The sequence below is a fragment of the Trachurus trachurus genome (genome assembly GCF_905171665.1).
Source record: "Trachurus trachurus genome assembly, chromosome: 7".
In the NCBI taxonomy this organism is placed as follows: domain Eukaryota; kingdom Metazoa; phylum Chordata; class Actinopteri; order Carangiformes; family Carangidae; genus Trachurus; species Trachurus trachurus.
This window is the reverse complement of record NC_139901.1, coordinates 32385880-32397289: the sequence shown is the minus strand read 5'-3', so window position 1 is coordinate 32397289 and position 11410 is coordinate 32385880.

The window sequence follows — 11410 nt, the reverse complement described above, 5'->3', positions numbered from 1 at the left end:
ATGGGAGCTCAAAATCACACTGGCTCCTTAGGGACCACTACAACATAAAGGGTCAAACCCCACTCTTAACACTAGGGGGAGATAGAGCGCTGCAAGAATAATGAGCTGCCCTTAACGGGGCCGCTGGCACACTGACGTCAGTTAATTAAAAACCTTTCTTTAAGAGGAAAATCATATAACACTCGGACATTAACTGACAAGACTACAAATACGTTTATATGGAAGTCATTAAAATATAGGACTTATCCTGCGTCTGGTGACGAGATCCCCCCGTGGGGTCTAGGCAATGGAACTGGGCTGTGCACCGGAGAACAGGCTGCTCAGCTGGCAGGCGTGGAGTCGTTCAGCGTGGTCGGCGTCACTGATGTGGCTGCTGCATGAGAGCACAGGTAAGGCACGGCTACTCCCCGGTCCCTCGCTACCTAAAGGAGGTTTCTGGCCTCCCCTCTTGATACAGGACTGATCGACACGACGAACTCCCCTACTCAGCTGTCTTCACTGCCGGCAGCACTATAAGCTGCGAACAGCACCCACCCGCCACAGTGCCACTGGCTCTCACAAAGCTCAGGCCGACGGCTCTCACGTCCTCCCGTCTCTTCGTCCCTCTCGCTCTCCCCTCCGCCTGTTTTCTTCCCAGCCGCTGAACCCCGTGAGTCTCCTCCCCTCCTCAGGTGAACTGCATCAGCCCTTGATTGCCTCCCACTGCGGTGAGTTCCTCCGCCCCACACCACTCCCTCACTACACTATATATAAACATAGGAATGATATGATAGTATAGGATATGAAAATATGGATCTATAATAGGATATGGCTGCAGTAGTAAAATGTAGGCCTACTGATATGAAATCGATGAGTGAGGAAGTTAAAAACCTCACCATGGTTATAGGTTTTTCTTGTGTTGTTTCGTTTTTGCTTTTATTGTATTTATATGTAGGCTAATTCGGGCCCCAGGAAGAATAGCTGTAGTTTTGCTGCAGCTAATGGGGATCTTAATAAACTAAAAAACTTATCAGCAACATACGTAAAGTAAAATAACTATTTCGGCTGTAAATTGTCACATCACTGGTAGGGTTAGGGTTATAAATAATGTATTATATATATATATATATATATATATATATATATATATATATATATATATATATATATATATATATATATATATATATATATATATATATATATATATATATAATGTATTATAATGTTATATTATTATATTATAAATTACACTATGAGCTCGATAACGTATTTTTACAGTTGTAGTTTGTTGAGGTTTGACCGACTGCTCCTCCATATAAACATGTTTTAGCTCAGAAATCAGAGATAAATCCAGTTGATTGTGAGATGATTGATCAGGTGATTATAGTAATATGTATTTGTATTTTTATATTTTCTAATCTGATTATTATTATATACAATTATTTTGTAGCTAGTTCTTGTAGTTTTGTTGTTGTTTCTGACACTGTGTCAGTGGTTCACAGAGGAAACGTTACAGCTGTAGACACTGTTTTTATATGTGAGGCATCAGAAAAGTTTAGAAGTTTAGACAAGAGGCATAAAAGACACTTGGCTTTTTATGTGAATAAATGAACCGATGAATTAAACAACTGCACTTATACTTAATAATAATAATCCAAAAACCAGCTTCTTACATAGAAACTGTTGTAAACTCAGGTGAGCTGTGATTTCCAGCTGCAACCGGAGACAGAAGAACTGTAAGAATGTAAGTTTCTGTCTGACGTCACAAAGGAGTTAGGTTATTAGGTTAGGTTTGTCAGGTTTGTCATTTGAGCTGCTTGTTGTGCAGAGCGGCGTCAAACACAGGTCGGAGGTGAAGCTGCACTTTACCCACATTCCTCTGCTGCTTTTGTGTTTCTACTCTTTTTTGGTTTTGTAGAGATAAATATTGCATATTTTTGTGACATCTGGAGTTTCTGGTTACTCTATTAAGATTTTACACAAGTTAAACAATGGATTATAGATACGAAATCAAATGACTTTGTTAGTTAATCCCTCATCTATTTGCAGAAGAATTAAAAAGCCTGATGTCTGTAGGTATAAAGCTTCTTCTACATCTCTCTGTCTATCAAGGAGTCATGAAGTGGACTGTGCACATCCAGATGTGTTAAAAAGCCCCTGCTGTTGAAGGTGTTGCCCCCCTGTTTGCCCCCTAGAGGGCGCCAGAGGAAAATAGTCAGTGATTTAACATTTAAAAGCTAAATTTGACTATCTGGAATGAACATTGTAGATATCAACAACGTCTTTCTGACTAGTCGTAATTACATTTTGAATAGTTGGATTTTTGATTCAAGATAATCTGTAACGTAATTGTGACAAGTGGAAACGACATGATATCTGTAATTCAGTTTTGACAAGGCAGAATGAAAGTTAAAGATATCTCAAACCTCATTATGTCAAGTCTTTGTCCTTAATCTGCAACGTCAAAACTCTAATTCAAGATATCTGTAATTACATTCTGACTAGATATCTCCAATTTCAGATATCCCTAATCAAAATTCAGTTCAAGATATCTATTACTTGATAATAGATAGGCCTACCTACAATTAAATTACGACTATTCCTAATTCCAGTTTGAGATATCTATAATGTCATTTCACCTACTGTAGTCAAAACTTAATTTAAGATACCTGAAAAAGGACATGTTAATATATTTAACTGAGGTGAATTAAATATATCTTGAACTGGATTTATGACTATTCAGAATCAAATTGTATAAATCTTACTACCAGTCATAATTCAGTCTATAATTCAGCAACTGAATTGTAGATATCTGTAATGACAAACCCCATACACATGAATGGTTAAAGTGACATCATTTGTCCTACGGGAAGAATGTAGTTGTGGATCTGAAATGTTGTTTTTGATGAGGCAAAACTGCATTACAGATATCTGCAACACATCCAGTCTGACTTTTAGTAAATGTTAAATTAGTAAATGTTAAAATTAGGATTAGAACTAGAAAAACTTTATTGTCCCGCCAAGGCAGGAAATTCTTCTTTGGTCTCACTATTTACGGTACATAAAAAGAACACAGACGCTTGCCAGCAAGACTTAACTTACATAAGACAAAACAGATCAACAATGATCACATAATAAAAATACATTCATACGTTTACTCACCTTTGTCCTCGTTTCTCACCGTCTTCCCCACGACGTGACGTGGATGATCAGGGCCGGCCCTAGGATGTTGGTGGCCCCCTAAACAAGGTTTTTGTTTGTGGCCCTGCACTCTAAGCGCAAACACCAAATCACTGGTTAACACTGAATACAGACATGTTTATCCCTCTGAGGTTTGAGGCCATTTTCTTGAATTTAACATATTTTCTTAAATTTATCTTTTTAAGATACTTGCAGATGTAACAATACTCAAGTGTTTTATGTCTAAATATTAGAACCTCCGCTGTAAGCACACTGAGGCCAGTTTGTCCTAGAACACTGTAGAAAGAAATAATTTAGGCCAAATGCTGGAAATTTGAGGTCTGCTTTTTGAAAAATGTCAAATCCCTTGTGAAAACACTCCTTCAGTCATGAGAATGAACTGTTTTGGTGCTTGAAATAGGATATGAATACAGTAATAGATAAGTGTAGAAAACAAGTCTAAAATGAAATTTTGTAAGATTGCTTTTTGAGCACAAATGTTGTCATTCTGCCGTTCTATTTTCACCAAATGTCTCAAATGTGAGATAAAAGAAGCTGAATATTGACTTCACATTACATATAAAGCTCATAGCTGCACGTGCAGACCTCAGGATGTTTAAATGACTTGATGAACCCCGGTACCTTTCTGATCATGTGGCCCCCCACCTAACGGCTGTGGCCCTAAACAACCGCATACAGTGTTTATGCCAGGGGCCGGCCCTGTGGATGATCCCAGTTGTTCTTCAGTGTGTTTCTCCTCCAGTGTCTCCATCAGGGAAACGTGACTGAAGTCTCCTGGTATTTTTAATAAAAAGCGCCTTGGGATGTTTAGTCTGTATCCTAGTAACGACTGCAGCGGTTGCCATGGCAGGGATGTACACAGAGATATGTTATGATTTGAAAAAAAAAAAAAGTCTTCATCAGCATCAGCACCGGCTCATCATCCCGCTTGTTGATATTATTTCCCATGATGCCTAGAGTAGAGTAACTAACCCTACATCTCCGCCCCCAACGCCTCTATGAAAATGTAGCCTACTTGTACATTAAATTAGATTGCACAATTGTTCATCTAACTGAATTACTGTAAATATGTTTTATGTTTCCTTATTTTACTTATCTCCAGAGTTATCGTATCTGTATCTTTTATTCTATTCTATTGAGAAAACAATCATTTCCTGCAAAGGATTAATAAAGGACCATTCAAACCTTTTTTCACTATATTCTAATGTTATGATTTACTGAATTTTGGGTTTTCATTGAATGTAAGCCATAATCAAGACATGAAACAGTCTGTGTGTAATGAAGCTTCAGTATATAATAAATGAGTTTCACTATTTAAAAAAAAAAGTACTATTCTATTCTAAAGCCTCTATGAAAATTAACTTGTACATTAAATTTCATTGCACAATTGTTCATCTAACTCACTGATTGTTCACTGACTGAATTACTGTTTTATGTTTGCTTATCTCCTGAGTTATCGTATCTGTATCTTTTATTCTATTCTATTGAAAAAACAATCATTTCCTGCAAAGGATTAATAAAGGACTATTCAAACCTTTTTTCACTATATTCTAATGTTATGATTTACTGAATTTCGGGTTTTCATTGAATGTAAGCCATAATCAAGACATGCAACAGTCTGTGTGTAATGAAGCTATATAATAAATGAGGTTTTTTTTTAAAAGTAGGCTACTATTCTATTCTATTTTATTCTATTCTAAAATGCAAACACCTCTTCATCATCTCAGCTGGAACAGGGAACAGGGCGGCATCCTGCAGCCCTGTTCCTTTGTTTTCAGTGAAAGGAGCTCTTCTCTCCTGAACAAACTCCTCTCCACACACACAAATATCCGTCAGCAGTCGACTAAATAGGTAACACACACAAACACAACAGAAATAAAGTAAAAACTCAGAGCTACTGTAAGTAAGTAAGTAAGTAAAATTTTATTTATATAGCACTTCTCACAGAGAAGACTCACAAAGTGCTTCACAGATACATAAAAATACAAACATCATACCACTATTATACAAAATAAACAACAACAAAGCAGCAACATAATTGAAGAGACGTACAGCATCACAATACAATACCCCCAGGCTTATTGAAATGCCTGCCTGAACAAATAAGTCTTTAACTGTTTTTTAAAAGTGTCGGCAGAAGAAGCGGCTCTTAACTCAAAAGGGAGAGAGTTCCACCATTTTGGAGCAATTGACTGAAAAGCTCTATCACCTCTGGTTTTTAGTCTGCTGTGTGGAACCTGGAGTAGCAGGCTTCCAGCAGATCGCAGTGACCTCACAGGGTGGTAAACAGAGAGGAGATCAGCTAGGTATGGGGGGGCTTGACTGTTGAGGGTTCTGTATGTAAGGGTGAGGATTTTGTATTGGATTCTGAAATTTACCGGGAGCCAGTGCAGGGTTGCTAAGACAGGAGTGATATGAGAAAATCTGTGGGTTCTGGACAGGAGTCGGGCGGCAGCGTTTTGAATTAATTGAAGGCGGTCTAGTGAGGCTTTATTGAGGCAGGTGAAGAGAGAGTTACAGTAATCTAAGCGTGAGGAGATGAAAGCATGGATGATCATTTCCAGTTCTGAGTATGATACAATTGACCTGAGTTTTGAAATATTTCTAAGGTGGAAAAAGCAAGACCGGGTTATAGTTTTTATATGTTCATCAAAGATCATGGACTGGTCAAAAATAACACCAAGGTTTCTAGAGCTGGTGCGCACATTAGCAGGTTTGGCCCCTAAGCAAGTGACAGCTTTAGAGGCCAAGCCTTCGGGGCCAATAATCAAAGCCTCAGTTTTACCACGTACCACGGCCACGTACCGTCTGCAGACTCTGCTGCGACTCTGCTGCGTCTGCAGACTCTGCTGCGACCAGTTGAAGTGCATCATCATGCTCTAGAATAGAATAAAAGTTGATTTGTGCATCATCACCTTTCACATATGGTAGTAAATGTACAAAAACATTACGGATGGAAATTAGCCCTGTGCTATATGGTGCACCCATTGTTTCGTTTTTCATATCAGTTAGAACAGTTCAACAACAACAGGCCGATAAAGAGCAACGACATGAAACGGAGCAGCTTTATGGTGTTTGATTTAAGATATAGATGTGACCTAGAATGACTGTACAGGTATGTCACAGTTCATTACACACACACACACACACACACACACAAACACACACAACCTGTGGTTTTCTTATAAGAGGTAAAAATGAAAGTGAAACGTGTCAACGCCCCGGGTTTATAAGTAGAGAAGAGAAGAGTGACCTTTGTCACTGTCAACCCTGTTACCTCTGCAGTGTCGGCAGTAGGATGTCTGTCCTGTCATCTATTACTCCTGTCAGCCATGTTGCAGGTAAAAAAAAAATTGACTTTCAACTCTTACCATTATAATCTAAACTATATAGACTTCTATAGAAAATAATCTCAATGAAAACAGAGACTAAAGTAGTGCTAATATACTATGTACCATACTGTATATTGTAAAGCTTATGTCAGTAACAGGGTTGACGAATACGAAAACATTAAGGAGAAAAACTGTAATAAAATATGAAATTCCACAGCCTGAGATGGCACAAAGTCATTTCTTGTCATTTTAAACTTTCTTTGATTCCTGGCTACTTAAAAAATACTGTAGCAATTAAATATAGTCTAAATTTTAACATTTCAAAGTTGAAAAGTCACCGATTTCATGGAATGAAACACACAACACAACATCTGGCTGCTGTCATATACAAACTTTATTCAAACAAACTTTCAGATTTGAACAGCAGGATTTAACAAAGAGCGTTTCATCTTAAAATCCCCGTCGGATACAGTAGAAAAGAGTAAATATAGTAAAACATCTGCATAGAGAGGAGGAGGAGGAGGAGGAGGAGGAGGAGGAAGACCCACCGAACCCACAGGAAACGACCTCGGCTCGTTAGCAACAGGCTACACACACACACACACGCGCACATATATACACATGCACACACACACACACACACACACACTCCACACTGCAAAAACTCAAAATATTTCCAAGAATATTTGTCTTATTTCTTGTCAAAATGTCTCATTTCTAGTCTAAACTAATCTCTTTCCACTTTAAATAAGACTCATCACCTAAAAATTAACTTGTTTTTAGATAATTTTCACTTGAAATATGTAGAAAAATCTTTTTGTGCTTGTAATAAGGAAGAAAAACTTGCTCCACTATCAGATTTCAAGTGAAAATCTGCTTGAAAGAAGTTAAAAAGTGTCTAAAACAAGCTGCTTTTTAATGTGATGAGTCTTATTTTAAGTAGAATGAGATTTATTTCGACTAGAACTAAGATTTGAGTTTTTGCAGTGCAGTCACATGATGATCTGAAGGGAAGTCACTGAATCGTAATCAGAAGAGTTTCAGAAAATCAGAGCTGGAGACTCGTTTAAATGTTGAATAATTATGGAAGTACAGAAGATGGCAGCGCACACACATACACACATGCACACGCACACACACACACACACAGACACACACACACACACACACACACACACACACACAGACACACACCATGCTGGTTCAGGAGTGACACTGCGCAGCCTCGTCTGAAGCAGCACCAAACATGTTCTGCTGAAGATTATTATTATTATCACCGTGTAAACGTGAGGTTTGATTGATTGTATTATGGGATGGAAGAGCGATGAAGCGCTGGTTATTATTTGATCAGTAGTCCAGCAGTTTCTTCCTTCACACCATAGTCGGAGCTGCTCACCTGTTCTGCACTGCAAAAACTCTAAATCTTTCCAAGAATATTTGTCCTTTTTCTTGTCAAAATGTCATTTCTAGTCAAAACTAATCTCTTTACTCATCACCTAAAAATTAACTTGTTTTTTTGATAATTTTCACTTGTTTCAAACAAATTTTCACTTGAAATAAGTAGAAAAATCTGCCAGTGAAAGCAAGTTTTATGTGTTTGTAATAAGGAAGAAAAACTTGCTCCACTATCAGATTTTTCTACTTATTTCAAGTGAAAATCTGCTTGAAAGAAGTAAAAAACTGTCTAGAAACAAGCTACTTTTTAATGTGATGAGTCTTATGTTAAGTATAATGAGATTTGTTTTGACTAGAAATGACATTTTGACTAGAAATAAGACAAATATTCTTGGTAAGATATTTGAGTTTTTGCAGTGTGGTCTATCACACGATTGAAATAACACACAGCCGAGAGAATTAAGGATTCACAGGAAAACATGCACGAAGAAAAAATAAAAAGATAATAAAAATAAAAAGAGAGAAAAACATACTTTGCATTGTAAAAATGTTTCTATAATATCTTTATATATATATATTCATTTAATATCATAACCGTCAGATGTTATTTAACCATGAAAATGAAAAGTACCATAAACATAAAATTTGATGCTGACAGAAAAAAATAAACACTTGGGTTATTTTAAAAGGAATAAATTAAAAGGTGATATATATATATACATTTAAAAAAAAAAAGAAAAAAATGTGGGATATTTACAATTCAGTTTCAAGATGCCAATTTATTTGCTATACATGCTGATTGTGTGAAGCTCCTATTCTGCCCCCTAGAGGCCGAAGGGAGGCATCAACACTACAGGAACAAGCTCCAGTGTAAGGTTTGTGCTCACAGATGCACTCATTAATATTAATTATTATTTATTATTATTAGGTATTAAAAATAGATTCATATCAACGAGGAGAAGGAAAAGTCACCTGATTTTTAATTAGTTCAATGTTTAAAAAAATAAAATAAAATAAAAACAAACAAAACACCGAAGTCGACACCTCGTGGTTGTGGTGCGCTGATCTGGAAACAGTGGATTCGTCCTTTTGAGGAGAACAGGTAAAAATCATCATCATCATCATCATCATCATCATCATCATCATCATCATCATAGTAAGAAAAGTTCAGAGTAGTAAAATACACTTTTTTTTGTTTGTTTTAAAAGAGAAAAGTAGAAAAAGAGACTTTTTTTTTTTCATTGGCACAAAAACTCCAGAGTTCAGAGTTCATCGTCTCCGTCCTGAGACGAGCGGCGGCGTCAGTAGCATTTCATCCAGAGGAGGAAAATAAAAGTAAAAGACGAACTCTGCAGCCTCACCTCTGCTTTGTGGGCGAGCAACACACACACAGACACACACACACACTGCAAAAACTCAAAATCTCTCCAAGAATATTTGTCTTATTTCTTGTCAAAATGTCTCATTTCTAGTCAAAACTAATCTCTTTCCACTTAAAATAAGACTCATCACCTATAAATTAACTTGTTTTTAGATATTTTTTACTTGTTTCAAACTAATTTTCAATTGAAATAAGTAGAAAAATCTGCCAGTGAAGTTTTTTGTGCTTGTAATAAGAACGAAAAACTTGCTCCACTATCAGATTTTTCTACTTATTTCAAGTGAAATCTGCTTGAAAGAAGTGAAAATGATCTAAAAACAAGTAATTTTTTTTGATGTTTTGAGTCTTATTTTAAGTGGAATGAGATTAGTTTTGACTAGAAATAAAATTTTGACTAGAAATAAGACAAATATTCTTGGTAAGATTTTTGAGTTTTTGCAGTGCACACACACATATATATGTCACACACACTGATGGGGATCCAGAGTGTTTTGCATCATCATCCAGAATCTCACAACCATCATCAAACTTGCAGCACAGAGAAGAAAAAAACGTGGTTATAGAGTTTAAAATATTCACCAGAAAGTTTTTTTTTTTTTTTTTTTCCAGTTGCTCCAGGTTGAATATTAAAAAAAGAAAAGAAAAGAAAAGAGTAAATATCCCCACAACAGTTGGAAGACTCACATGTTGAATCAAGTGCGTTAAAAATAAAAAAAATCCTGTAGTGGTGCTTTCAGCAGGACAAACCTCGTATCCACGGTTACGAGTCTTTAAGAGTCTGGTGGATTAACACAGGAGGAGTGTCGTCGTCGGAGGGGGATGAAGTGTCTTTTATAAAGTCACCTAACCCGACACACACACACACACACACACACACACACACACACACACACACACACACACACACACACACACACACACAAAGAGAGAGAGAAGTAGAAAAACCTGCTCGTCCAGACAAAGTGACTGATTGCTTCGATGTCTCACTGACGATCCCTGATGCACTGCAAAAACTCTAAATCTTACCAAGAATATTTGTCTTATTTCTAGTCAAAATGTCATTTCTAGTCAAAATAAATCTAATTCTACTTAAAATAACGGCTGAAATACACTGGGAACGGCCGCGACGCGAAACGTACTGTATGTCGCGCGACAGCCGCAGCAGCTCGCGCCCATTCAGCCAATGGAAGCTCCTCCACCGGCCATGTGAGCAACACGCACTGCAGCGGCCGTCGCGCGGCGTTTCTCTTCTTTTTCGCGCCGGGTCTATTTTATTTCCTCGTGGCGTGGCTACGCGGCCCTCCAACAGGTAGAAAACTACAGAGAACTGTGTATAAAACGAATATATTACGTTTAAAAGTGATTAAAATAAGTGTCTCATGTACCAGAGGCAAAGCCAGTAGCAGTGCAACATTATGGGGTTTGTTTTTTTACATTGTTGATCCATGATCGTGTAGTTAAACAGTTAATTGATACCATTTAATATAGTCTGCACTTGCAAACCCTACATAGTCAGCAAATTACCTGTGAAAAAGGTACTGTCAATCCATTTTAACAGGAGGGATGTAAAAATGTGTTGAGATGCATGAAGTGCACTCATTTCTGCCCCGCTTACGTATCGCGTTGCGGCCGTTCCCAGTGAACTCCTGGCGTAAGACTCATCATCACATTTAAAACGTAGCTTGTTTTTAGACCCTTTTTTAAAAAAAAACTTTTTTCAAGCAGATTTTCCACTTGAAATAAGTAGAAAAATCTGACAGTGGAGCAAGTTTTTCTTTCTTATTCAGGGTATCCGCGGGGTCTTGAAAAGTATTTAAAAGGTGATAAATCAATTTGGGGAAAATTAAGACCCTTAAAAAGTATTAAAAAGTCTTTTCACGACTTTATAAAGTCTTAAATATTGAAGGTATTTCTTCTGAATTAGCTGTCCAAGAGTTTGAGTTGTAAAAAACATTGCGGAAGTGTGTGAATTTATTAGTTTTTATTAAAAAACAAAGATGAACCGGTTCATGAAAAAGTTTTTTGAGAGTTGAGCAATGTTTTTTTTGATAAACTTTGCCTTTGATTTATTATCCCAGCCTTTTTTTTATTCTGTTGTATCATAGTGGTCTATAGTCTT